The sequence below is a fragment of the Embiotoca jacksoni genome, unplaced genomic scaffold (genome assembly GCF_022577435.1).
Source record: "Embiotoca jacksoni isolate LCO1_2020_lvr unplaced genomic scaffold, fEmbJac1.0.p SCAF_7, whole genome shotgun sequence".
NCBI classification, from domain to species: domain Eukaryota; kingdom Metazoa; phylum Chordata; class Actinopteri; family Embiotocidae; genus Embiotoca; species Embiotoca jacksoni.
The window spans coordinates 18971285-18989105 of NW_027185425.1; the positions used below are offsets into that span (position 1 = coordinate 18971285).

Below are 17821 nucleotides of genomic sequence, written 5' to 3' on the forward strand. Positions count from 1 at the left end.
CTTGGCATTGGGCGGTCAGCACGGACTGCCTATCTCATCTATTCCCTCAAAATCTACTGCCATTTGGTGCAATTAGCCCTATGGTGCAAAAATGACACAACAGCTACAGGTCACCCACATAGCCAGAAATAATGGGCAGCGGTACCAGAGCAGCGAAGGAGCAGCGAAGGGGGTTGTTCAGCTGATGGAGGACAACAGCAGCCGGGGTCTCAGCCTGTGAAGGTTACCCAACCCTGTCTGGGATCTAATGGTTACATTCACTATTCTGCCATTATCACTCAAACTATAGGCTTTTAAAGCCACCAGCTTGGTTGTAGAACTAGTGGTAAAAAAAATAAAGGTGGTGTGTTCTTGTTTAATTGGTCAAAAAACACATACACTTTCGACAATCTAAAAATGAATTATCTGCACTTGGGAGGACCAATTTGTTATCCTGCATGGGTGTGAGCCATATGATTCCCATGGATACACAATATGTCTTTTAGACCAGGTGTTGACAATGGGTTTCTTCATTTTTAGATTATTCTCCTGATGAATCTATCAATTGTTTACTTCGAGAATTGTAAAAAGTACCCATCGTGATTTCCCCTGAGCCCTCGTTAAATTCCTCGTGTTGCCCAAACAACAGTCTGAACAGCAAGATATTTAATTCACAATGATACAAAATTGGGTGAAGCAGAATTCGCACAGCACAGAAGCTGCAACCTGAAAATGTTTGCTAAAAATATAATGAATCAATTATCAGAATTGTTACTGTGGGGCGACTCATTTATGAATTACTTGAAGAAAACGGTGGGTTTTGTTTCATTTCATCACTTGGCCTTTAGCACTCTCCGATATGGAAACATTGTACAAGCACTTATTCAGATCTTCATCATTGAATGATGAAGAGGCTAGAAAACTCTGATGCTGCTCAAGTATCCAGATTCATGTTAGGAATATTTATTCAGACAGCAGTGCGAGTAATACATGGAAAGATGTACTTTTGAAGCAAAGAGTTCAAAATGCAAAGACTTTGAACAAAGACAAATGAAAACGAGGAAATGCTTATCAACCAAACATGTCTGTACCATCTTAAATATAAAGAAGTGGTTTGAGACTTTTCAGCTTCCAAAGAGAGCACGATATAAAACTTTGGCTGTCTCTGAACAGGATCTCCCCGACTATTGCTCACAGCTTGAGTCTTTGCTGTGATTATAGTTTGGAAACCCTGTTCGGATTAAGGTTTGCTCAGCCTCTCTGAACGGTAGAGCAATCAGGAACCAGTGGTGGGTCTAAGTGTGATAATGCCAAAGAAGTTCAAACTATGTCTGCAGAGTTTTAGCGTACAAAATAAAGAATGGTGGTCAATGCCGATCAGTTAAAGGCTGTTCAAACTGACCAACAGGATGCAACGACTGGAAACAATCCACAATAGAGCGCTGCTGGACCCATATATTCACAGTGAATTTGGGTGAAATAAAGTAGTGGCGAATGTCCTGCTCCCATTACTCTCTGAGGTTCTCAGTTTCTATACCAATACTTATCCTGGGTGTGCACAGTTCCATTTTTCCTCTGCTATAAGGGACTATTACCAACAACGACCTTCGCGTTTACCTTCAAATAAAATGCTCTCTAATTGGGCTGAATTGTCTTGTTTACAACCTGTCTGGCAGCTCTTGTTTTTTACCCAGTTGGACCTTTTCTTTTTTAGCAATGTCACCACGTTCCAAGATCACAAAAGTTACTTTGACGACTGCAATGACATCATAATCGATAGAACCAATGGCTGGAGCTACAGAAGCAAAACCGAAGTTATATACCTCAGTTTTACTTGAGTGGTTCGGTGCCAAGGTCCTTGCTTTTGTAGCTTGTGCGGTCAAAGCAGGAAACACTAGAATTCATCAAACCGGTGCTTCTACAGACCCAAATGAGTCTCCTCAGGTTAAAAACAAAGTGTGATTTCTACACCTCCACCTGTCCAGAGGTCAGCAAGGGGCCCGCTGCCAGAGGGTAGCTCAGGAATAATGGTGTGGGATGCAGGGGAGCTGCTCAATTAGAAGACATACAGTGTAGCTCAGGCCTGTCACCAATCCTTTGAACTCGCCATTGCTCAGTCTGGGCCTAACGGCCGTCTATCTCACTCCACACACCCTGGACCTGCCGCGGTCCCAGGACCCTCTTCACTAACAGATCGTATTAAAGCTTGGCAGCAGCGCTGCTGGTGTTAAAGAGCTGCACTGACTCGGTGCCAGCTCCTACTTAATAGTATCCCGTCTGGCCCACTCTCCCAATGCTGCTTTTGGTGTTTTGTGTAGAAGCTCCATCTGTTTTCTTTTGTAATGTGTAAGTTCGCAGTCTGAAGAAACATCTTATGTTGCAACAAACTACTTAGGCGGCTAATTTTGGACCGCCGCTTTCACCTTTCCTGCTGACAAACAAATATCAGCACCCCAGCACCAGTGAACCTCCCCCCACCTACCCCGGCCCTCTTCCCCTCAGCCTGCAGCCAAGCAAGTGTTTCCGGGTGTGTAAGCAGATCAGCGTTTTAATTGCCTCCTGTGTGAGGGCAGCTTGTTTTGCAGCACCGTGCCCGGTTATCTGAGGATGAGAGGGCCTACTGGTGGAGCGGGGCCCGCAGCAAAGGCCTGCTTTTCATTGAGAGCCCTCCAGCTTCAGGAAGAAATGTCACCATCAGACACGTTCCACTGATTCCCCTCATTAAGACCCATCCTTCCAAGCCTCCTTTGCTTTTAGCGCTCACGTTCCTCTCAGTGCCCAAATGAGCTTCTCCGGCAGCAGGAGGGCAAGTCCATGTAATTAGAAAAGCCATGTGCATTCTGATGAATTCTTACTGATGTGTGTGTGTATGTGTGTGTGTGTGTGTGTGTGTGTGTGTGTGTGTGTGTGTGTGTGTGTGTGTGTGTGTGTGTGTGTGTATCTCTTCCAATGTGTGTGGTTAGCTAAGTGCATTTGCTGTTTTGATGTTTACTTAAAAACAAATAAAATTCTAATGAATCTGTCAATGCCACACAGGCTAAAGCCGTAACGACTACAGGAATGAATAATCTGTGTTCAGCGCAGCAGCGGGGATTCTGGCCAATGTGGGACCGAGTTTGCTCAAATTACCACATAATAACAACTTGAATGTGAGAAAGCAGCTTTTTTGAATGCTAATTGCTTATCAGAGGCGATAGTGTGACTCCGTTCGGCGCAGTCCCGGAGTGATGCGCCGCCTCGCAGAGCGGCAGTAACACCTTGAGACATGGACCTGAGATAACTTCAGTGAGCTGCTGTCACAGCTGACAAGTTTCTCAGGAGAAGAACAAAGAAGAAAAAATAAATAAATGTGCAAGAACAAGGCGCCTTCCTCTTTGAAAGGTCGGAGAGGTAATTTGCCAAACAAGACCCGAGCTTGTCGTAAGATACCGAGCCTGGGATGTGTTATCTATGTTTGGCTTGTTCTCTTGTCTCAACTTCAACGCATTCTCACCTTTTTCTTCTCACCTGGCACAGAAGAAAGTATTTAGGGAGAAGCTGAAACTTTCTCTTCTCCTCAGCAGACAGATTCGCTCCTAACTTCTACCTTCCTATTGTTGTAACTATGTTAAAGCAGACATTACATTGTCAAGTTCTACATTATGCAAAGCCAGAGGTTCATTTTCAAGCAACTCTAAACTCCAGTCCTAAATCAGCTGTAGCGTTGCATTAGATTCCACATAAGCAAGCGATGAAATGTTCTTCTTACTACTAATTTTATATGAACTGCTGATCAGAGAAATCCTTCTTATGTGGTGTGGGCGGAGGATTTTACTAAACAGCCAGCAAAGTCTTCAAGTGGAAGCCAAAAATCTCATTAATACGGCTTTCAGCGATGGTCGAAATACTGTTACACAGGCTTCCCCATGACAAGTCCCAATTCTGAGGGGAAAACCCAATGTTAGCCATTTTACTGAGTCTTAACTGACTCGTATAGCCAGTGTAGTCAACCTTAAACAATAAGGTTGTTTTTCTAACTTTTTCCTCACTGTCACCAAATCTCACCGAGTCTCATTTAACTGAAAATATACATTTTCAATCGTGCATTTGTATGTGTTCATGAAAACAAAATACTCTGGAATTTACAAAAACATCTGGACACTGTAGTTTTTATCAAAGTTACTCAATCAGGGGTAAAGAGTGCAATTGTTGGGGACTATTTTCAGCAGTGGGTGGATCCATATTTGAGTCTCCAATGAGAATTTCTGGAAGCAGAATGGTGTATTTGATGCGTTTTAAAAAAAAAAATGTAGGAGCTTTTTGGCACAAGAGAATAGAGCTTCAAAAACTTGTCAATTATTAAAAATGATTACTCGTCAACTATTTTAATATATTAAATATAAAATATAAAATATTGTAATAATCAATTACTCTTTTTCACTTAAAAAATATTTAAATTGTCTGACTCCAGTCTCTTAAACATGAATATTTTCTGCTTCCTTTAGTCCTCCATGGGACTCAACTCAACATCTTTTGGTGGTGGACTAAAATTACATTTTAGACTGCTTGTTGGGTTTTGGGAAAAACTGACATTTTAAAGACCAAACAGCTAATCAATTAAAACTAAAAAATAATGAACAGAAAAATGTATAATGAAAAGACTTGTTGCAGCCCTATGCAGCAATAGCATGTATCAGATTTTACACACAAAATACTTGATACATTCATGGTTGCTTTTTGGTCTTGTCATGGGATTTGTGTCACCAGCCCAATCTGTTGAACATTTGTAATTCTTATCTCGTCTTACACTGGCCTTAACAAATTACCTTGGCAATTATTTTGGTGAAAGCATCAAAAGTTAAATTCCTTAAAACTCACTTCTCTAAAAAGTCCAATTTATCTTATCTTGAGTTGTTAAAGGATTGTTACACCCAAAGCAAATGTGACACTATTTCTCAAGCCACGTGATGACAGGACATTTTTGCTTTGACTTTTTTCAATGAGTGAAGCACCACAAACTAATTTCTCCTTCATTGTGTTGAGGTGAAGATCTGAAACTAGACACTAAAGGTTGTATTTGTTGTGTTTTTGTAATTAGCTCGAACCACCCCCTGTAAGAGATTGTTGCCTTTCGTTACCAGATGTTGGTTTAATACCTTGGAGTCCTTATAGAAGGTGTAAATTGAATTCTATTAGCAGTGTATGTCAGAGCAAAGTCAGGAAGTAGCAGGAAGAGCATAACTCTGCAGCTCTGAGTGGCTGTGAGGCAGCCAGAGGAGGCCCTGGAGGGATATTCATGGAAGAAGTTGCAGACCAGGGCCTGAGGTGCTTACGATGGACCCCGGGTACGACTGTCCGACGTAGCTCGCCTCTACAGCGAACGCCATGACCCGAACTAATAGCCCACACAGCAGACACATCATAAATACGGTGCGATGGAGCGGGAGGAAAACACAAGCCTCTTACACAGCATTTATCCTGGAGAGGGAGAAATAAATTAGAGGGGCGAGACAGAAGACGTGGGCAGGGTGAAGAGCCCTCGAACACAAGGAGCACAGAGATACAGCAAAGCCAAAGAGGGGCGGAGATAATGAGAACAAATCACACAGTGCCGACCCTATAACAAGAGAATTTGTGGAAAACAAGGGTTTTTTTTTTCTCTGTCTCTGAAGCCATACAGTATGGCCAAGAAGTAATCAAGAAGTAATCAAAGAAGTCTGGGCTGTGGATGGGTTTCTATTGATCATGCTGTCCCAGCACACTTCTATGATGGGCTTAAATCATCCATGTACACATTTAACAAGAACACTCATTTGCAATTACTTTTACAAGTATAGCAGTGATTACATAGTGCAGGATAGAGTCACAGCTGATTCCCACCAATAGAAATGCCAGTGAGCGTGCACGGCTGCCAGTCGCAAAGATTTCCTTTCACTGCTCATTTAAAGAACATGAACTGGAGATGCTACTGAATCCTCCATGGAAAAACAAACCCAAAGACTTCCTCTCTCATAATCAACTTGATCTCTGCTCTTTCCTGTTTCCCCCCTTCAATTTAAGTTGAGAAATACAATTTATCCTGCATATGAGTGACTATATCTCAAGTTATTTTTCCTTTATTTTTTTTTCCTTCAGAGATGGAGCTGCTATTCTTGTCTCTAAACTTAAAAAAAAAAAAAAAAAAAACTTAGATTTGCCTGGTTGAACCTGACCAAAAATATCATCCTGTGCTGATACGGCAGCCCTTTTCTGTTAAGCTCATTTCCCATTGCATTAAAGCAAATTCCTCAGGCAAACCACCTAATATTGTGTAACCAGCAGCAGCGCTCTGCTGGCACACTTAATCAGATCTTCTCGGATAGAGCGGCTCTGTTGGGACTGAGGATCCGGGATGTTCTACCGCTTCTCTTGTTTGGTTTGAGATAAAGCTCCGCCGCTGCGTGATTTGCATTTGAGCGTGTGCAGGCAATGCATCAGACCTGACAAGTTTACTTACGGAGGGGGGGGGGCGGTGAGAAAGGGGGGAGGGGGGCACAGCCCTACAGCTCATCAATACTGAGCTGGCAGAAGAATCTCCCCAACACCGCTTCTCCATAGACCATTAATAACAGCCAGTGCATTTTCAAAGGCCTCGGCAGCGAGGAGGACAGGAAGTAGTGCAGGAGAGGAAGTGAAGGAGAATGATAATTTATTAAAGAGACACAACACTCTTTGTGGGCTGCTGAGTTTGATCAATACCTTCTTTTGATTGACAATAATGAAAACAAGAGCCCCAATATTTTGGATGTCTGAAAACATGACTTTTTCTAGACGGAAAAAAAATATTTTGCCAACTAAAGCTGCAGCAACACCATCACTATAGAAGACAAACCCACCCAGGGTTATAGATGTGATCAATGATGCATAATGCCCAAACTCCACAAACAGCATACTGTACACTGCATTAAAGATGGCCTGCAGAGTTTTATTCTAAACAGACAAAATCATGTTTACCCTCGGTTTTCTCACGACAAGAAGTTTGTCTTTGGATCCCTGAGGTCGAACAAACACACTCAGTTTATTTCCATCATCAAGCTGAATTTCTTTAAAAAAATGTAATATGAAATGTTGACTTCCTGCCTGCTTCTTTCCTGCCTTTGTTAAGGTATTTTTTATGTTTCTCGGCAAACTACTGCCACCAATTGTCAGGCAGCACTACCTGCATGCTGTCAAATGATTATGAAAACACTGTTCTACAGCGTTTCTAGTGGTCAAGAACTCCACGGGGTCCCTTCAAGTGGCAGATATACAAACACATGGTTTTCTGGTGAGCTGACTGTGATATAGTGAAGAGTAAAGGTAAGTAAGCTATTTTCATTATTTCTACATGACTGTCGCAGTGTAAAAAATGTAACAGTAATATTTGTTTACTTTTGTTTGTGGTTATTAGAGTTTTATTTTATTTTTGTTTTGTTTTCATGGTTGCATTATTTCATTTCTCTCTTTGTCTATTTGTAATTATTTATCTTGTTTACTTATCATGAAAGCTAAACTTTCACTTCGATAATCTGTGGATAAAAACAACTAACAGTCTAAATATTTCAGACCAGCACATCCTTAAAATATACGGAGGAAAAAAAGGAGCTGCACATTTGTTTAATGGGGAAGTTCTGGTCATCAAAGTTATTTAAAAAGTCATATTTGACTGTTTTTCTTTCCGATGACCGTTTTCCACTGCAGTTAAAAATAATATTCAATTGTTTTGTTTTGGAAAAAGAATTATAAAACTATCTTTACACCAGTGTTAAACGGAATCTGAAGCTCACATTTACATTTGCAAACCAAACAACTTCAAAACATATATTCCCTGAAAAATAATTAAATTAAAGTGGCTACAAGAATAAAACAAATGCTCCATTTATTCTACAAAATACAAAGTAATGAAGTAGTTGAAAATTGTGCACAATTTGTGATTTGTGCTATTTTTCCTTTTTGTGTGGTTGTTTTTGGTTCTTTTCAAATGCAATTTTATTCATACATCCAGTTTTCTTTTCTCATTTTTGACTGTATCTGACTTTGGCATAAAAAAAATAAAAAAATAAAAAAAAATAAAAAGCCATATGATCTTCTAATGTTTGGTGATGACTGAAACATCACTGCCAATTATGGTTGACAAGTATATGTGACAAATCAAAAATAATACACATTCTTGAGGTGGCCACTTCAGTGTGTAATAACAATGAAGCATAAGTAAATTGTCCTTTTTATACAGACAGATCTAAAGACTGGTGGAGCAGGATACGAGGACTAATATGCAAATGACTGATATAGGAGTGTGTTTTTGTTTATGTCCGTCTGGTTTATAAAACAGCAGCATGGTTACATTTGGTTTCATTAAACTGACATCGGGAGCATTCATGTTTCTGTCTTTGTGTGTACACATTTGTTAACATGTAACTTCCATGCATCTTGGCTTGGTATATCGCAGAACTGGCGCTTTAGTCTGAAGCCAACGTGAAACTCTTCCAGAGGTCTGACCCAGCGATCGTTAAATAAAATCACACACGTGACGTGACGCAGCGCAGCTCTCAACTTTATTGACACCGAAAGCTGTGACAATGTGTACGAATAAACACACATCGTTTGTGGGGAGAAGATCGATCACAATGTACTCGGCGGAGCTGCGGCCGCGACCATTTATCATCATTTATCTTCATATGGGGATTTGACTGGAGATATTCAAGCATGTTATGACTGATGGGCTGAACCGCAGCGCTCCTGTGACCTTTACAAGACAGTAAATGCAGAGTAAATGGTCTGGTAATGGTGATGTGGCTGTCCAACCTGAGACAAACCTGTCTATAATTCTCCATTAAACCAGGATGAGCTATGTCTCCTCTAAGCTGCCGCCATGTTTCCTTCCTCCGTCCATCTGCTCCCCTCTTGTCTGAGTTGTCTCGCACCTTGTTGCTTCAACCTGCCATATTCTGATTCACCACGATGAGCAGAAGTCACACAAAGACACACAAAGCAGCGAATAGCAAAAATCTAATTTCTCTCTAACTGCTTGCTGCACTTTTCCCACATGGCTCGGGAGCGGATGGTAAGATTGGCACTGCGGGGCATATGCTGTTGTGTGAAATTGTTTCATTACTGGTCCGCGATGGTTCTGGTCACTAACTTGCAACATGGAGGAATCATTGTAGCTGAAGTCGGCCAGGACCGGAGATGATCAGAGATCTTTCAATATCTCCAAGAAGGTAATGGATAGATTTTTACTGCTCCGTAGTCAACCTATAGTGTTTAAAAACACACAAGTAAATCCATTGCACAGGAGAATCGGAAAAGAAGTTGCTCCAGCTCCTGTTAAAGGATGATAAAGGTTATTGATTATCTAATGTGCTTTAGATTTGACTAAATTCTAGCGCAGAAAAAGAACAATAAGTGTTTCCACAGTTTAGCTCCTCAAGCGTCAGTCTAACCTGAAGCGACGCTGCAGCACAGATGAACTGGTCCGTGTACCGGCAGATTAAAGGGCTGGCTGCTTGATATACCAGCATTCGAGATAGAAAAACAGATACAGCGGTGTGAAAAAGTGTTTGCCCCCTTCCTGATTTCTTTTTTTTTGTGCATGTTTGTCACACTTAAATGTTTCAGATCATCAAACAAATTTAAATGTTAGTCAAAGATAACACAAGTAAAACAAAATGCAGTTTTTAAATGAAGGTTTTTATTATTAAGGGAGAAAAACAATCCAAACCCACATGGCCCTGTGTGAAAAAGTGTTTGTCCCCTAAACCTAATAACCGGTTGGGCCACCCTCAGCAGCAACAACTGCAATCAAGTGTTTGTGATAACTTGCAATGAGTCTTTTCCAGCTGTGGAGGAATGTTGGCCGACTCATCTTTACAGAGTTGTTGTAATTCAGCCACATTGGAGGGTTTTCCAGCACCAACCTCCTTTTTAAGGTCATGCCACAGCATCTCAATAGGATTCAGGTCAGGACTTTGACGAGGCCACTCCAAAGTCTTCATTTTGTTTTTCTTCATCCATTCAGAGGTGGACTTGCTGGTGTGTTTTGGATCATTGTCCTTCTGGAGAACCCAAGTTCACTTCAGCTTGAGGTCACGAACAGACGGCCGGACGTTCTCCTTCAGGATGTTTTGGTAGACAGTAGAATTCATGGTTCCATTTATCACAGCAAGTCTTCCAGGTCCTGAAGCAGCAAAACAGCCCCAGACCATCACTACCACCACCATATTTTACTGTTGGTATGATGTTCTTTTTCTAAAATGTGGTGTTACTTTTACACCAGATGTAACGGGACACACACCTTCCAAAAAGTTAAACTTTTGTCTCGTCAGTCCACAGAGTATTTTCCCAAAAGTCTTGAGGATCATCAAGATGTTTTCTGGCAAAAATGAGACGAGCCTTAATGTTGTTTTTGCTCAGCGGTGGTTTTGGTCTTGGAACTCTGCCATGCAGCCATTTCTGCCGAGTCTCTTTCTTCTGGTGGAGTCATGAACACTGACCTGAACTGAGGCAAGTGAGGCCTGCAGTTCTTTGGATGTTGTTGTGGGGTCTTTTGTGACCTCTCGGATGAGTCGTCGCTGCACTCTTGGGGTAATTTTGGTCGGCCGGCCGCTCCTGGGAAGGTTCACCACTGTTCCATGTTTTCTCCATTTGTGGATAATGGCTCTCACTGTGGTTCTCTGGAGTTCCAAAGTTTTAGAAATGGCTTTAGAACCTTTTCCAGACTGATAGATCTCAATTACTTTCTCATTTGTTCCTGAATTTCTTTGGATCTCAGCATGATGTCTATCTTTTGAGGATCTTCTGGTCTACTTCACTTTGTCAGGCAGGTCCTATTTAAGTGATTTCTTGATTGAGAACAGGTGTGTCAGTAATCAGGCCTGGGTGTGGCTCGAGAAATAGAACTCAGGTGTGATAAACCACAGTTAAGTTATGTTTTAACAGGAGGGGCAAACACTTTTTCACACAGGGCCATGTGGGTTTGGATTTTTTTTTCTCCCTTAATAATAAAAACCTTCATTTTAAAACTGCATTTTGTGTTTACTTGTGTTATCTTTGACTAATGTTTAAATTTGTTTGACGATCTGAAACATTTAAGTGTGACAGACATGCAACAAAATTGGAAATCAGGAAGGGGGCAAACACTTTTTCACACCGCTGTAGATGGGGCTGAGGGAGAGAAAAGGCTTCTTCTAAGAGATATATTACACCGTTTTGTCAGCGCGGAGATCCTCCTGCCAACAGTTTATTTTGGTAGAAAAAAAAGAGCGTCACAAAGCAGCCGCCATCGACAAGGCAGATACTTTTCATTAGGGCAGGCTCTCTCCTTTCATTTCTCATTTCATCTGTCCCTCCCGTCCCTCCACAGAGACATCCATTACAGAGCTCCATCTCCTGCCATCTGAATCGGAACTCCTTAGCCTGTTAATGGTATTGTTAGAGATGTGGTGGTGGTATGTGTGTGTATCTGTGTGGTGGTGGTGGTGGAGGTGGAGGTGCCGGGGTGGGGGTGGGGGGGCTGAATGGAAGGTTGATGAATAAAAACAGACCTGGTCCGATGAGGCTCAAATCACGCTAATTAAGAAGACAGAGGGTGTTTCTCCAGCACCTGCATTACAGCGCTGGGCCTCGTCTCTGATGGGGAAAGGCGGGAAAATGACACATACACTTGTCTGCTGTTGCATATGAAAATTTAATCTGAAGTGCTGGAGGACATATACCCCCCCCCCATAAGAAAAGCCGCTTTAAGTGGTTGTGTCAAGTCTTTTTTGTCCCCTGCAACAGAGGAATATTCATTTCAGGACTGACCTAAATGCATTAGTTGAAAGCTTTATCTCTCCGTGTGGGGGTGATGTATTCATATTGGAAATTATTACTGTCTTCACGCCTAAAATTGTTCCATGCCAATTACAAGCTTCATTTTAATGAAAGGTCTTTAGAGAGGTGGTCATTTTTCAGAGGTGTGGCTCCGCTGGAAATAAAACGCATCCGATTTACAGCTATAGCCTGCATCTATGTACCGGATGGTGTTTTCACTAATGGTAATACCGTGCACAGATCTTACACAAGACGCATGTTTGCGTGATGTCACCACGACCACTGGCCCGACGGCTCTGATGTCATTTTCCATACGATCAAATGGTAGAAATAAAATGCATCCAGTGGCTCCGAGCAGATTGAAGTCACTCATGTGAAACCACAAATGAAGAAACAACTGCAGCGGCACTGATTGTCATGCTTATTTATTGGCAGCTTTTCCTCTTTATGCCGGCTGCTGAATATGTTATGCGCTCAGGCCTGGTGTTCACGGAGGGTAATAACGGGAATATTTCAGTACTTATATGTACTTATATTTATTTACATAGAGTACAGCGGAGAGCGAAGTGTGCCCAGAATACAGATTCCGTTGACAACAGCTCCACCCACCCCCCCACCCACCCCACACCTCCCCTTCTTCCTCAAAGATCCACAGGCCACCGCGCCTCTGCCGCAGCTCATCCCATGGGTGCTAGAGCCAGCTGTGGGGCCCTGACCTCCATTATTGAGAGAGGGCCCCGACTGCACTGCCTCCCTGCCGCTGCAGTCCCAACAGCAACATAGCGAGACGACACACTTCAGCACACCTCCCCCCCTGTAAATGTAAACGGTGTGCTCCCACAGGTTATTTCCCACATCACATCCAAACAGTGTTACACTCCTTGAACATCCGCAGATGATGATGCTGCAGTTCAGCTTGACAAACATTTGTACAGTTCAGTTTTCCAGGTCGTTTAGAGGATCGCTGGTGGAGGACGTGCTCAGTAGCAATAGCAGAAAATGGAAATACTCTCAGTGCATTGAATATTTTATAATGAGCAAAAAAGTACAAGTGCTCAAATGTTTTGGCAGTATTAATAATGATGCATTCATGATAATAGAGCCAATACTTTTATTGGCTGGTATTGGCCTGTCAGTATCAGTGTAGGGATATGTGTCAATATGTGCTGAGATGAAAACTTGTATTTACTGAACATAATGCAGAAAATATGTTTGGTATGAATTAGATTGTTATATTTGTGTTTTGTTTTTTGTTTTTTTTTATAGTTATTTAGTTATTAAATTGCCAGTGAAGTTCACTGTTTCAGTCCACTGATGTCAAAGTGGACAAAAAAAAAAAAAAAAACTGCCTCCCTTCCATATCTTTGTCACAAATGTCAAGCGTAATCATGAAAAAAGTATCTATCTGTACTGTATAGATGGTATATATATTAAGAGCATTGACAAATATATTGATTTGGGAATTTTTCAGTCTCTAATATTGGTAACAGCCCCAAAACGTCCAGTCCCGGTGGCGCTCTAATGTTTAAGTGATGTTAACTGGTTGAGCTGCAGCTGCAACTGAAGAATATCAGCAGAACTGACTAATCTGTCAATTTTTTTTTTTTTATATATATATATATATATACGTCAATTATTATTTCATAAAACATCAGAAAACCGTGAAAAAAATGCATTACATGGGTGTAGGATTGCTAGGAAGTACACTACCTGAGTAAATGTACTTGTTACATTTCATCACTAAAGATGTGCAGGAGGACCCGGTATAAATGCTCTTTTGACTCTGATTATGTTCTGGAGTACCGTCTGTTGCCCACAGTAACAAAATGTGGACATCACGCATGCATTTACCGCATAATTTTTTCACTGAGTCTATCTATTGCAGTATTTAATTTCACTATTAAGAGGCCAAATCATTAAATTTGTTGCAATATTTTTCTTTTAATGCTCCAACCCTGGGATTTCTTTATTTGCAATATGAATAAAAACAAGTGGTTGGAAACACACCTACAACTTCTGCATCTATGCAGCACAGTTTCCTTTTACTGACAGATAATGTGTTTTTCATTAGGTAGTATGAGCAAATGTTTGGTCCAGAGTAGGTACTAAAGCTCCGTTGCTGTATTGACAACATTGTGGAACAACCGGGATACTCTGCCCCTGTGTTCAACTTGGATGTGCTGCTGAAAGTCTCCAGGAACTCGGGGATGTTACCATATGAGAGGACTTGTGTCGCACATTTCCGGCACCTTTTTGCATCTAGGCCAAAGAATTGTATCTTCTCTGCAGGCACAACCACCTGGTGCCGAGAGCTGGGTTACATGTACTCGACATATGCAGAAACGCTGCCGAAAAGTAAAACAAAATACACAATCCCAAAAGCAGCTGTTACCACAATAGCGCTTCAAAAAAAGAATATTTTTTTTTTTTTTTAAAAACAGCACGCACACTTTTGCACACACAAACAATATGCTATACTAGCATAATAGGGCAGCGTCACCACACTGATGAGAGCCCTTTTTGAAAGAGATCAGTGCTCCTCGGAGAGAGTCGCACTGTCTTACCCCCGACTTAATTACAGCTCACACCTCCCCTCTCACTCTGCAGAGGAGAGAAGAGAGGGCTTTGATTCAGATGCCCTGTGGAACACTTGATCCTTTCCTTCCGGTGCCGTCGTTTGCTCGCTTTTCTAAGCCGTTTTGTCTTCTGCTCTCACTTTTTACTTTTTTTTTATTTTTTTTCCTCTCCGGCATCTTTCCCGACCGAGTGTTTTGCTGAGGATGCATCCGGCATCTTTCTCGTTAAAGCGAAAGGTTAGAGCATTCAGCTGCACATGTAAGAAGTGTAAGACAGTGGTGTTCGGTAATAAGAGGCTTTACATGACATTAGAAGGAGCGCTTCCTTTAGCACCATATACATTTAAATGAGCACTTGTAATAAGAAGCTTAGCTGGGAGACTGCTGTCCTTTATTATGATAACAAAATGCTTCCCAAATGTCCAAAATGCAGACATAATTACTCTTCAGTCTTTTAGCACAGCTTTTTTTTTTCAGCTGCTTAATTCCGGCACACGGAAATAATGCCTGCACTTCTTCAGCTGAACCTCCAACAGTTTCAGTTTCCACTGCATTTACCCTTTTAATGAACACTCATACTGCACATATTCATAAAACGCTATGGAGCTGAATGAGAAACAAATGTGGCTCAATCAAGCTGTCATAGGAGCACATTGAGTTCTTTTATACGGTTTAAACATATGAGCAACGCTACGGCACTTTTCCCCAAGAAGTAACAATTATGTCATAATGGTAAATGTAGTGTAACAGCAGCACAAGCAGAGAAGAGACATCAAGGCATCCAAATGAGTCATACAGCAATATCCATAGTATGGGCAAAAATTAGCACCATAAGCTGCAGGTCACAGCAGACTGAGAAAGGGTTGTGACCTGAATTGAGAACAAGGAGAAAGAAGGTAATTTATTGCTTGAATATCTGCAGGAGTTTTTCTTCTTTCACGAGCTGCATTGTCAGAGAGATTTCACCGAGATGAAATTGCTTTCTTTGACACGTCGAGGCGTCTCGAGCAACGGCAGCCTCAATGCTGACGAACAACCGGGGCAAAACAGGATGGGTTCAAAGGCCTAGACGATACAATGGAAGCGCACAGGGAAGGTCAGGCCGGGTAGAACATCTACCAAGGTGCTCTGTTGTTCAGCCAGACAGCCAATATGTATCGGCCCCATAAAGAAAGCAGGAGGTGTGTAAAATGAAACAGGCTCCTAGTTTGTTACAGAGAAAACTGTCCAGACAGGAGCCACACTGATCCATTAAACTTTGACCAAAATTAAGCGCCAACGCCCCCGCCCCTGTCCAAGGTCTGATGGTTCAATGACCCAATGTCTTTTCTGGAAAACTGGAAAATATCAAATCCACTCTAACAGGATTGTAGCGACTGATGTAATAGCTGCCAGATAACATAATATTTCATCAGAATTTGATAAAGCGTCTGGCAGTGCAGCTCAGTGTAAAGGCTTCTCAAAGACTGAGGAGACTGAGTTCATCCGTGTGCTGTTTCTCACAAGCAGCACAGCATTTTTACCACCAGTACAACGAGTGCAAACTATCATCATCCTGTAAAAACATCCCACAACACCTACAACAGACAGACGCTTCTGCTGGTTGTTGGCTTCATTATAGCTTTTCTTCATGACACTTCTAGGTCATCTTCACATCCGTGAGCCGACTTAGAAATGAATCCATTTTAAACTGTTCACATACAACTATTCCAAACAGATGATTCCCATCTGTGACCAGCGGAGTAGTGCTATTGGTTAGAGTACACCTGTGATGCACACGCACTGGCACGCAAACAAGATTAAGTTGTGGGTCATTTCTAAGGTTGTGTAACTACTGTTACTACAATGGAAAGCTAACATACAATAATCAATAATGTATATTTCTGTTGCTTTGATTGAATAAAGTAAACAATTTAATCATGGTATTTGTAATGGTTGTTTCTGAAAATGTTTCAGAACAGTAGCCTGTTAAAGAAATTAAGGGTTGCTGTCTAATAAAGCATTTGAGAGTTTTTAATTTGAAATGATGCAGGAAGCTGTTTTTGTATTAACCATAGACCGTATATAAAAGCGGATGTATTTGATGAGGCCAATGCAGAAGTGCCTTAAGCTGCAATACCACCGAGTGCCACTAGAGGTTGGCTCCAAAAATCCTCCGGCTGCACAGACTTCCATTCAACTTGTTTCCACGAGTTATCCGAACTCCAGGCCGTTCACAAACCAATGGGTGTCGGCACTGCTGGTTGCCGCTCGGTATTAACACATAATATAGTAACTTTGACAGGACAAACAGCAGCGGGTCAAGAGAATTGAACACATTTTACTTCCTCATGTAGAATAAAAGTGTTGCTCCCGCAGTACTACAATTATGCGTGAGATAGATGTGAGTTAACTAACCAAGCCTTCGCAGTTTTCACTGTAAATACAGCATCATGTGAACAGGAGGTGGCTCACAGTTTTGCTATTTGCAGAGAACTGTTTTCAATTCATGCATCGCCACAGCAGAAAAGAACACACTCCATCAGCAACGAACAACAGCTCTGCACATCCAAAGCCATGCAGGGACAATGAATTGTTCACAGCGCACTCCATGTGAAATGGAAAAATTATTATTTGTATCACGTTTGGAGGAAAAATAAAAACACGAGGCTTTCTGGTCCCTCTGGTATGTTTTCACAAAAAGCACACCCCCTATTATTTTGGTTTCCATGAGTGCTGTGTGAGTTTAATGACCTCATGGTACATTATTTTGGAGTATTAAACACCTCTGAAAAAAACAAAACGAAATATTGCTCTGGGTAAAAGCTTCAAATTAACTCCTATGTTTAATTAAGGGCTGAGTCGTGTGCATCTCACAAAATGACACTCGTTTTAGTTCAATTACTGAATATTTCCAAATCTCTTGTTCCCTTGGAGACCGCATCTTTGGCACTTCACAGATCGCAGCCTTTTCACCAGGCAACAACCGCACAAATATGGAACAAACTCCAAGCGAGGAGGCGAGACGAGTGCGCCCGAGATACGTGCTCTGTGGCAGGGCCTGTAATTATCGCTGCCAGGGGCCGGCTCCTCTTGCACTCTGGTGTTCAGTGGGCCGGCCTCGGCACCTTCGCGGGCGCCCCTCAGAAACCACCACAGCAAACGACAATGTCAGCACTGCCCCACCCGCCCCGCCAGCGGACGATAACCTCCTTGGAGGGGCGGTATAAGCTGATAATTAGTTGCTTACTGTGGTCATACAGAGGCACAGATCTGATATGCAGGCCTGTCGAGTCACTGGGGAGGAGTTAAAAGACAGTAGAGCAAGGGTAAAGAATTACAAGGGCTGGGAGTTTGTGATGCATATTAATAGTGGCCAATACAGAGGCCAGGGCCCACAGCCCACATTGCCATCTGGGCTGAGCGCACCAGGGACTCTATAGAGGTTAACTAGCGCCTGTTTGAGTGTGCTTGCACCT

At 42.0% G+C, this 17821-nt stretch overlaps 1 protein-coding gene across 4 annotated transcripts in view; it reads right to left on the reverse strand.

The window, feature by feature from the left end:
- The window catches only part of ptprua (protein tyrosine phosphatase receptor type Ua), a 230122-nt gene that overhangs the window by 169613 nt on the left and 42688 nt on the right, over nucleotides 1-17821 (reverse strand). The window lies entirely within an intron of this gene.